The 9,411-nt window shown below is 32.3% G+C and overlaps 1 long non-coding RNA gene across 1 annotated transcript; it reads left to right on the top strand.

Annotated features, from left to right (window-relative positions):
- Positions 1-2,610: 2,610 nt before the first annotated feature.
- On the top strand, positions 2,611-9,379 carry LOC139431681 (uncharacterized). The gene is made up of 2 exons (XR_011641736.1): positions 2,611-3,141; positions 3,207-9,379. It is a non-coding gene; the product is annotated as an uncharacterized lncRNA (long non-coding RNA).
- Positions 9,380-9,411: the final 32 nt, after the last annotated feature.

Genomic DNA, 9,411 nt, shown 5'->3' with positions numbered 1-9,411 from the left:
AATGCAGATTTTTAAATCATAAGATTAACAAAACATTTTCGATCTAAACTAAATTAACATAAAAGCTTATTCAATGATTAAGAATTTTATCCATGTTGCAAGTTGGGAATATATTAAAAATTATACCAAAAAGATATACTAGAAAAAACTTCTTTAGCTTGCTTTTATTTAAAAATATATCGAGACTAGTTTCGAGGTTACACCCTCATCTTCAGTCGAAACTAGCAAAGACGAAAAAACGAAAAACACATTAAAATATTAAAATAAAACAGTTTAAAAAACTTACAGTCAAAATTTTCAAAGCGATTTATACATGAAAAGCGAAAAACTCAAACGAAAAAACATTATCTCGAAGAAAACTTCTTTAGAAGGTATGAACACGTTAAAATTGAAAAATAAATAATCACAATAAAAACATTCACAATATAACTCAAAATGTAAAATAATATACATCAAAATATATTAAAAATTTTTGTCAAAAACGAAAAACGAAAAGATGTCGACGGTGAGACGAGAACAAAGGAACTGGGAAAAAAGACTTGAGCGGGTTTTAAACCTGCATTGAACTACCCGGGCAAATAAACTTGTTATATAATTGTTTTATGATCTCTCAGAGACATAAAAATAGGTTTATTATACAATTGAAGTTGATCATTTAATAATTCGCAGTTATTGTTATTTTTGTGTTTGTTAATTTCCAAAATTTCGAGCAGATCTAGCCTATAACCTTTTTCACATTTATGTAGAAGTTTAGTGTTATTATAGTCTATCTTGTGGCCTGTTTCAATGTGATGTTTGAATACATTGGAATTATCTTTGGTTTTGTGTTCTCGTATACGAGTCTCCAATTTACGCCCTGTTTGCCCAATATAAACTGAGTTACAATTAGAACAACCAATTGAATATATGCCACATTCTTTGAAAATATCTTTGTTCTTCATATGGTAGTTGGATAAAAGTCGAAGAATCGTGTTATTATTCGAAAATGCCAAGGAAAGATTATGTTTGGAAAAAATGTGTTTTGCCTGAAAGGTGACATTATTGAAAGGAATGGGCTTATATTTCAAATTATTTAGAGTTTTAACATAAAGTGGGTCTCTTTGTTGCTGTATCTGTATCTGTTCTTGTTAAATTTAAGTCTAAAAAATTAAATTGATCATTTTCTTCAATTTCTATAGTAAATTTAGGGTTCTTATTAACTTTATTCAAATAATTCAAAAAACTCATCAAATTTTCTCTGTTCCCTTCCCAAATGCAAAAAACGTCGTCGACATATCTCACCCATTTACTAATATTTTTCTTGTGAGGATTAATATTATTTATAATATAGTTTTGTTCTATGTAATCTAAAAAGATATCTGCTAGGAGACCTGATAAAGGCATGCCCATAGGTAAACCTTCCGAGATAAAGTAGTATTCGTTGTTAAATGTACAATAATTTTGAGTGACAATGTGTTTTAAAATATAATTTAAATGTTCGACGATCGTTTTATTATCTGAAAATGAGTTAAATATTTTTGACGTTATTTCTAATGTTTGGTCAATTGGAACATTTGAGTAAAGGTTAGTGACGTCGAAGGAAACAAGAATTTTGTCTTTTATTTTTAAATCTTTAGTCATTTCTATGAATTGGGTGGAATTATCAATGGAGTACTTCGGAGCAAAGTTAATATCCTTAAATATGTTTAACATAAAATTAACAAGTTTTTGGGTAGGTGAGTTATTAAAGGAGGTAATAGGTCTAATGGGCATGTTCATTTTGTGAAGCTTTGGGAGGGAGTATAATTTTGGAATGGTGGGGTTTATACTTATGAAGAATGAGCTGTTAAAATATTTGTAGTTGGAATTCTTTAAAAATGGAGTATACTCAATCAGGGTTTCCTTGCATTTATTAATCATCTGTTTTGTATTTCTGACGATTTTCTCCAACTTTTTTTTGCATTTGGGAAGGGAACAGAGAAAATTTGATGAGTTTTTTGAATTATTTGAATAAAGTTAATAAGAACCTTAAATTTACTATAGAAATTGAAGAAAATGATCAACTTAATTTTTTAGACTTAAATTTAACAAGAACAGATAAATATAAAATTGAGTACAACATTCATAGGAAACCATCGACCATCTCAACAACTCTTCCCTATGATTCAGAACATCCTATGTCACAAAAACTTGCTAATTTTAGATTTTTAATAAATAGAATATTTAACTATCCCCTCTCCGAACAGAATAGGATAAAAGAAATTGACTATGTGTTTGAGCTTGCATATAATAATAAATTCCCAAAACATATTATTAATAGATTATTTCATAAAATACAGCAACAAAGAGACCCACTTTATGTTAAAACTCTAAATAATTTGAAATATAAGCCCATTCCTTTCAATAATGTCACCTTTCAGGCAAAACACATTTTTTCCAAATATAATCTTTTCTTGGCATTTTCGAATAATAACACGATTCTTCGACTTTTATCCAACTACCATATGAAGGACAAAGATATTTTCAAAGAATGTGGCATATATTCAATTGGTTGTTCTAATTGTAACTCAGTTTATATTGGGCAAACAGGGCGTAAATTGGAGACTCGTATACGAGAATACAAAACCAAAGATAATTCCAATGTATTCAAACATCACATTGAAACAGGCCACAAGATAGACTATAATAACACTAAACTTCTACATAAATGTGAAAAAGGTTATAGGCTAGATCTGCTCGAAATTTTGGAAATTAACAAACACAAAAATAACAATAACTGCGAATTATTAAATGATCAACTTCAATTGTATAATAAACCTATTTTTATGTCTCTGAGAGATCATAAAACAATTATATAACAAGTTTATTTGCCCGGGTAGTTCAATGCAGGTTTAAAACCCGCTCAAGTCTTTTTTCCCAGTTCCTTTGTTCTCGTCTCACCGTCGACATCTTTTCGTTTTTCGTTTTTGACAAAAATTTTTAATATATTTTGATGTCGTATGTTATTTTACATTTTGAGTTATATTGTGAATGTTTTTATTGTGATTATTTATTTTTCAATTTTAACGTGTTCATACCTTCTAAAGAAGTTTTCTTCGAGATAATGTTTTTTCGTTTGAGTTTTTCGCTTTTCATGTATAAATCGCTTTGAAAATTTTGACTGTAAGTTTTTTAAACTGTTTTATTTTAATATTTTAATGTGTTTTTCGTTTTTTCGTCTTTGCTAGTTTCGACTGAAGATGAGGGTGTAACCTCGAAACTAGTCTCGATATATATTTAAATAAAAGCAAGCTAAAGAAGTTTTTTCTAGTATATCTTTTTGGTATTATTCAATGATACCACCACCAATACTGACACATAATTCAGCCCTTTTCCGACATTGTTTATAACTTTTTCTAATATAGTCCAACGAAATTTCTCTAATAACAGTTTCAATTTTTTGTTAAACGATCGAAATTGTTATTAAAATTTTCAGCGTACACTTTTTGTTTTACATAACCCCAACATAAAAATCCATAATAGATAAATCCAGACTTCTTGGCGGCCATGGTTGCGGACTATATCTACCAATTCATTTTTTTCCAAATAAGGTATTTAAACCATTTCTAATTAAAATGATGGAATGTGGGCCGCAACTATCTGTTAGAAATATAATTTATTGCGCTTTTCTAAATCCACGCCGTGAAGATAATTAAATAAACAATTTTCAAGTATTTCCAAATATCACAAAACAGCACCCTACACATACACTTTCTAGGAATACTGGCGTTTACAAGCTATGCGATAATGTGGATTAGTCTTTGACCAGAATCGACAATTTTGTAATGTAACCCATAGTACATTAGTGGTGAACGATGCTTCGTCCGAAAAATTTATGTTTTTTAAAAAAGTTCTGTCTTTCAAAATTTTGTAACCAAGCCACAAACAATAATCTAAACGTTTTGCTTCATCACCTAATTCGATAGTGTGATTAAATTTTGGTTTATACAGCAATATTTTATTTTCTCGATAAATTCCTTGCAAATGGGATTTACTTATACCGACTTGAACTGCCCTTTTTCTTAACAATACCTTACCGTAATCCATTGTGTTCGTTACTGCAACAATCGACCCGAATCATGTTCAATTAAAAGCATCCTTTTATTTTCCATATTGCCCGTTTCCGAAAATTTTTAACAACTGTCTTAATCGTTTTTTTATTTATTAAAAATTCAAATTTTTCCTCAAATTGGCTTAAAACTGCATTGTAAGTAATGTTCCCGACTCCATAGCACTTCACTATAAATATTTTATATTGTAATGTAAATTAATATGTGACAATAGGCTAAAGCTAAGCTATCAAATGATAATTGTTAGTTCACTCAGATCATTTGTTTTTATTGTAAAACGGAATATTAGAAAAAAAATTTCAAGAAAAAACTCATTTTTTCTTTTATATGCTAAATTAATAAAATTCGGCATATCGCTATAATTTAACATAACAAACATTTTATCTTAATCAACTTTTGTTGTACATTGCTCAGAAAGACCACTTTACCTGCAACGGTTAACAAACTTCTTGCGTTAACTTTGGTACCTTGAGGATATTTGACGTAAAACTTGGTTATATTTCGTTTTATGACATCCAGACTTTAATTGCAACAGATGGAATTTGAATTCAAAAATTTATCGTCAATTATACCTTACGGGGACACAATCCGGGGACACACTGTAGAAGGTGCGTTACCTTCCATATGCTATACCACAATCTCTTGAAAGAGCTGGTCTTGACATGGGAGCGGAAGCAACTATAGTGGGTTGGATCCGCAATACGCTTGATAGTAGAATAGTTTCTAGTTCACTCCATGGTGACGACACGATACGCTTTAGGCCGGAAGGTGGCTATCCGCAGGGAAGGGTGTTATCTCCCCTGTTTTGGTCCCTTCTGGTTGATGATCTGATTCCAATAGTAGAAGCCGTGGGTATAGAAATACAAGCTTATGTTCATTACATTGTCGTTATGGTAAGTCCTCCAAGTGACCCTAGATACCATTTGTCGATAAACCCGCAAAAGACAATTGTTGTACCCTTCACCAGGAGACGAAAATTGAATAGACTAATCCGCCCAACTATCCAAGGTGAAGAAATTCCTTTCTTAAAGGAAGTCAAATATCTAGGAGTAATCATAGACAAACCCCTCTCATGGAATGGACATTTGCAGGGAGTTTTGCACAAAGGTAGACTATTCTTGTGGACTTGTCGTAGTTTTTGTGGAAAGTTTTGGGGTCTTACCCCTGAAAGACTGTACTAGCTCTATGTGACTGTGGTTAGACCTATGGTCACATACGGAGCCGCAGCTTGGAATAGGAAAGTCCGACAGACTTCAGTTATCAGCAAACTTTCACGAATTCAACGAGTAGCTGGATTGGCAATCGCTGGTGCGATAAGCACAACGCCAACTCTAGCAATGGATGTTTTGTTTGGCCCATCTCCTTTGAATTTGCATATAGAGAAAGTGGCTAAAACTACCATTTACAGACTTAAGCAATATGGTGCAATCTTCCGACATGTCTTACCAATGGGCTGAAAAAGAAACGAAAATTCTCTGGTTTAGGCAGATATTTGCATGTTCACAGATGGATCAAAAACGTCGGAAAGTATCGGAGCAGGAGTATACTGCCAGACACCTCGCATTAAGCAAGCTTGCAGCGCACAGTGGTCCGAGCGGTAAGAAAACCCGATCGAAAATATTATTTTGGTGTTAGCAATTAGCTAGCTTTATGAAACTTGGCATATGATTATAAGACCAAAAGGGTAATGTTGTGTCAAAATTTGAATTAAATTCGTCAACCGGAAGTAGTACTACGCAAGCAGTACTTTATTTAAATTCATACTCATTTTCTTTTCATATAAATTAGGACTTTAAAGAAGAATATTACTATAAAATTTTGTGCAAAACATTAGACGTATATTACTTCACATTTTTTTGTGTAATTACGTGATCGCAAATTCCTATCGAAATTGTTTTATAGAGGACCTATACCGGATGTCTCACGCAATTGGTTCGTTAGAACTTTTTTAGGTACCACTATTCGTAGCGGTTTGAAATTTTGACAACATGGATTGTTCATTATAAGCATTCGATCTAAAATACTTTCAAGATGGCCGCCACTTCCAGTCTACCGGATGTAGACCACAACTTCGTTATTTTAAATGGAATGCTATAGTTTTTAATGCACCTTTTAATTATATTCGACAAAGTAAGTTGACTTTGATAAAAGTTATTGGTACCTACCATTTTTCGTTTTCGAGTTATTTTGTTTTTAAGTTTTTCTTTGGCAAATTACTTTATGCTCTTTAAAACATTATATCTTAGCCAACGCTCATTCAAAAAAGCTCTAAATTGGCACGATTACTCTTGAGATGTTGTCAAACAGATTGTCATTTGTTGTATTAAAGTATCTTATACAGGGTGGTCAAAAATTGAATTATCGTTTCTCCATATTCAATGGTAAGAAAGTCGAAAATTTTAAATGGAACGCCCCATATTTTTTTACCCTATCAGAAATGGAATTTGATAAAAATGTGGCAAAATTAATTGGCAGAATTAGTTGGTTAGATAGCTCAATTTTACTTAGCTTTTACTAAAAATGTTTTAAGAACTATTCGAGAATAAACTCGAAAAATCGCTCTTAATTTGAAGTGATATTGGAGACCATAATACGTAAGTTTGCAGCCTACTTATAGTAGAATTTTCCCATGATACTGAGATAGTCCACATACATTTCAAATTATTCGAGATAATATAAAATATTTTGTTATATTCACCAACATAACAAAATTTATCTCAATTTGTGTGAGTCTTCTTCATTTTCTAAATCTTGTTCCTCTATATTTACTTCTTCATCATTATTGTCTTCTTCTTCACTTTCTTCATCATCATCATCTTCTTCTTTACCTTCCTTTTCTTCTAGAGATTTGTCCAGTATAAGTAAATTTTTCATGTCTTCATTCATATTTTTATATCTTTCTGAACATTCTTTATAAAAGTTAGTAATAAATGGATCGGAGCTCAGTAATAGTCTTTTAAATAAATCTTCATTTGTTTGAAGTCTACCACATTTTCTTGTGTGACACTCTCTAAATCTGCGTACTTGTTTGTTTTTTGCTTGTTGATAAATAAAATCCACAATTATGTGTTAAGTAATCTTTGACTGCCAATTTTTTGGTTAAGGCGTACGTTGGCGCAAGATTTCTTTCTTATGCTATGTACACTATACCTTCAGCAATAAAAAAATGTTAGCTACAATTGTTCGATTTTGTTCGCTCGCAAGATATTTAATTTAAAAGATTGAATGGTCAAAAAATATATGTATTCATTGACGTCAATAGAAATGGTTGTAATTTTTTTCAACAAACATATTTTGAAATTTGGAAAGGCGTAAAATGAAGACCTTTCTGTACTTTATAAGAAACCAACGACACAATATTTTCAAGTAGTGATATACCATCTTTTTTGTTTTCTAAAGTTGTGTCGTTTTCTAAAAAATTTCCTTATACAAAATAAGGTAATTGTAATAGCAATTTATTTCGCGCAGTAGCTATTGTAAAACACCAAAGACTTCATAAACTTCACTAAGAGTCTATTAATAGTTAAAATATATGTAACATTTAAAAAAACAAAACTATAAAATTTTTTTTTCAATTCATTTTCGATCGGGTTTTGAGTGTTTTCGGACCACTGTGCAGCGTGCGTACGTACTGTACTGGCGGAAGTAGTTGCTATTGACATGGGTGCTAAAATCCTTTTTGAAAGAGGGGGGGAGAACGTGACAGCACGATTTATTTCAGATAGTCAAGCCGCTCCCCAGGCGCTGCAAGCCGTGAAAACGGTGTCGGCTCTAGTTAATGACTATAAGAGAACATTAAACACACTGAGTTGTGATAACAGAGTTTCAGAGAGGGCAGCGCTAAAGCGTTTGTGGGGCCAGAACTAGCAGTTGGTGTATCATTTGCGAACATACGATAAACATACGATTGGACGGTGGGCTGAAGAGAGGCTTCGCCTACTGTGGACCAATTCTCCTGGAATGAGACGTGAATGATTTGTTTATTAACATGCGTACTGCCAAACCCAGCATTAAAATTCTAATGGGTGTCTTTACTGGGCACTGCCGATTAAAAACACACCTCAACTTGTTGGGTCTAGCCGACGATGTTGAATGCCGACTATGTGCGGAGGATGAGAAGGCGGTTGAGCATGTTTTATGCCACTGCCCTGCTGTTAATCATATCAGATTAACGTCATCGATAATTTTAGCAAATGGCAATCCCCCATTTTTATTACGGAATATGAAAGAAGATTTTCTTCAGAATCTAGTACAGTTAATATTAATATTGGTTACATATGAAAAAATTACTTCAAAGTTTAATTACTTCAGTAATTAGGTAACTATGGTAACCAATTATTTTAAACAATTCCCTGAGTGTCTATTATTCTTGTTGGAATAACTGCCGTTGGAATTGAGTTCGGTCAGCATTATCGGGATGGAACGAATGACATCGTTTTGAAAAAATTTAAATATCTCTTTCCAGTTAAGGTTTCCTCAAATCTTTTGGGAATATTGGGTGTGCGACTTTCTTGGCTAATTTGGATTTTGGGTAGTCCAATACCGACAATTTTGTCTATTTACTTGTCCACTCAATGTATGTAAATATTCCTTCGTCAGGAAAAATTATGTTTTTGGCAAAGACTTTGCCTCATTGTTACAAAATTGTTGTTACAAAAACTACGATTCATTGCCCGCGAATGAGGTTTATTGTATCGGAATGATATTTTGAGGTTTTAAAGTTTTGTGCACCGTTGATTTACTAATGTCCAAATTAGACCCAATACTCCTTACAGTAACATGAGGGCTTTCTTGCTCAGCCAAAACCACGTTCTGTTGAACCTCCCCTGAAACATTTGGTAGGCCAGACTTCGAGATATGCTTCAAGAGATGCCCATGCTTTTTAAATTTAGTCACAGCTAGGCTCACCATACTTTGGCTAATGAGTTGGTGATCAGGATATGTTGTGTTAAAGAGGTCAGCTACTTACTAAATCAGTTTTTGACACTTAGGAAATTGTTTAAAACAATTGGTTATTTATATATTTTCATCAACTGTTGATAAGTGTCTGCTGACTTGATGTCTGCTGACAATGTCGTTTTGACGATTGCTAACTACTCACTCAAAAATCGGCAACGATTGAAGATGTTCATTAAGACTCTTCAATTTATTTGGTGTATTATGTATTTGTTTTACCGTATACTACGGTCGAAAACACCTCGTTTATAGGGTATACCTCGTTATACCCTATAAATGTTTAAATGTTGTTTTGAAATACTCTGTATATGAATAAATATAGTATCTTAATATTTTACTGTTTCTATTGAATTTTATATCTTTAATA

This window comes from Onthophagus taurus, chromosome 11 (assembly GCF_036711975.1).
Source record: "Onthophagus taurus isolate NC chromosome 11, IU_Otau_3.0, whole genome shotgun sequence".
Lineage (NCBI taxonomy): Eukaryota > Metazoa > Arthropoda > Insecta > Coleoptera > Scarabaeidae > Onthophagus > Onthophagus taurus.
Note: the sequence above shows the minus strand (reverse complement) of the source record. Positions and strands in the feature narration are given on the sequence as shown.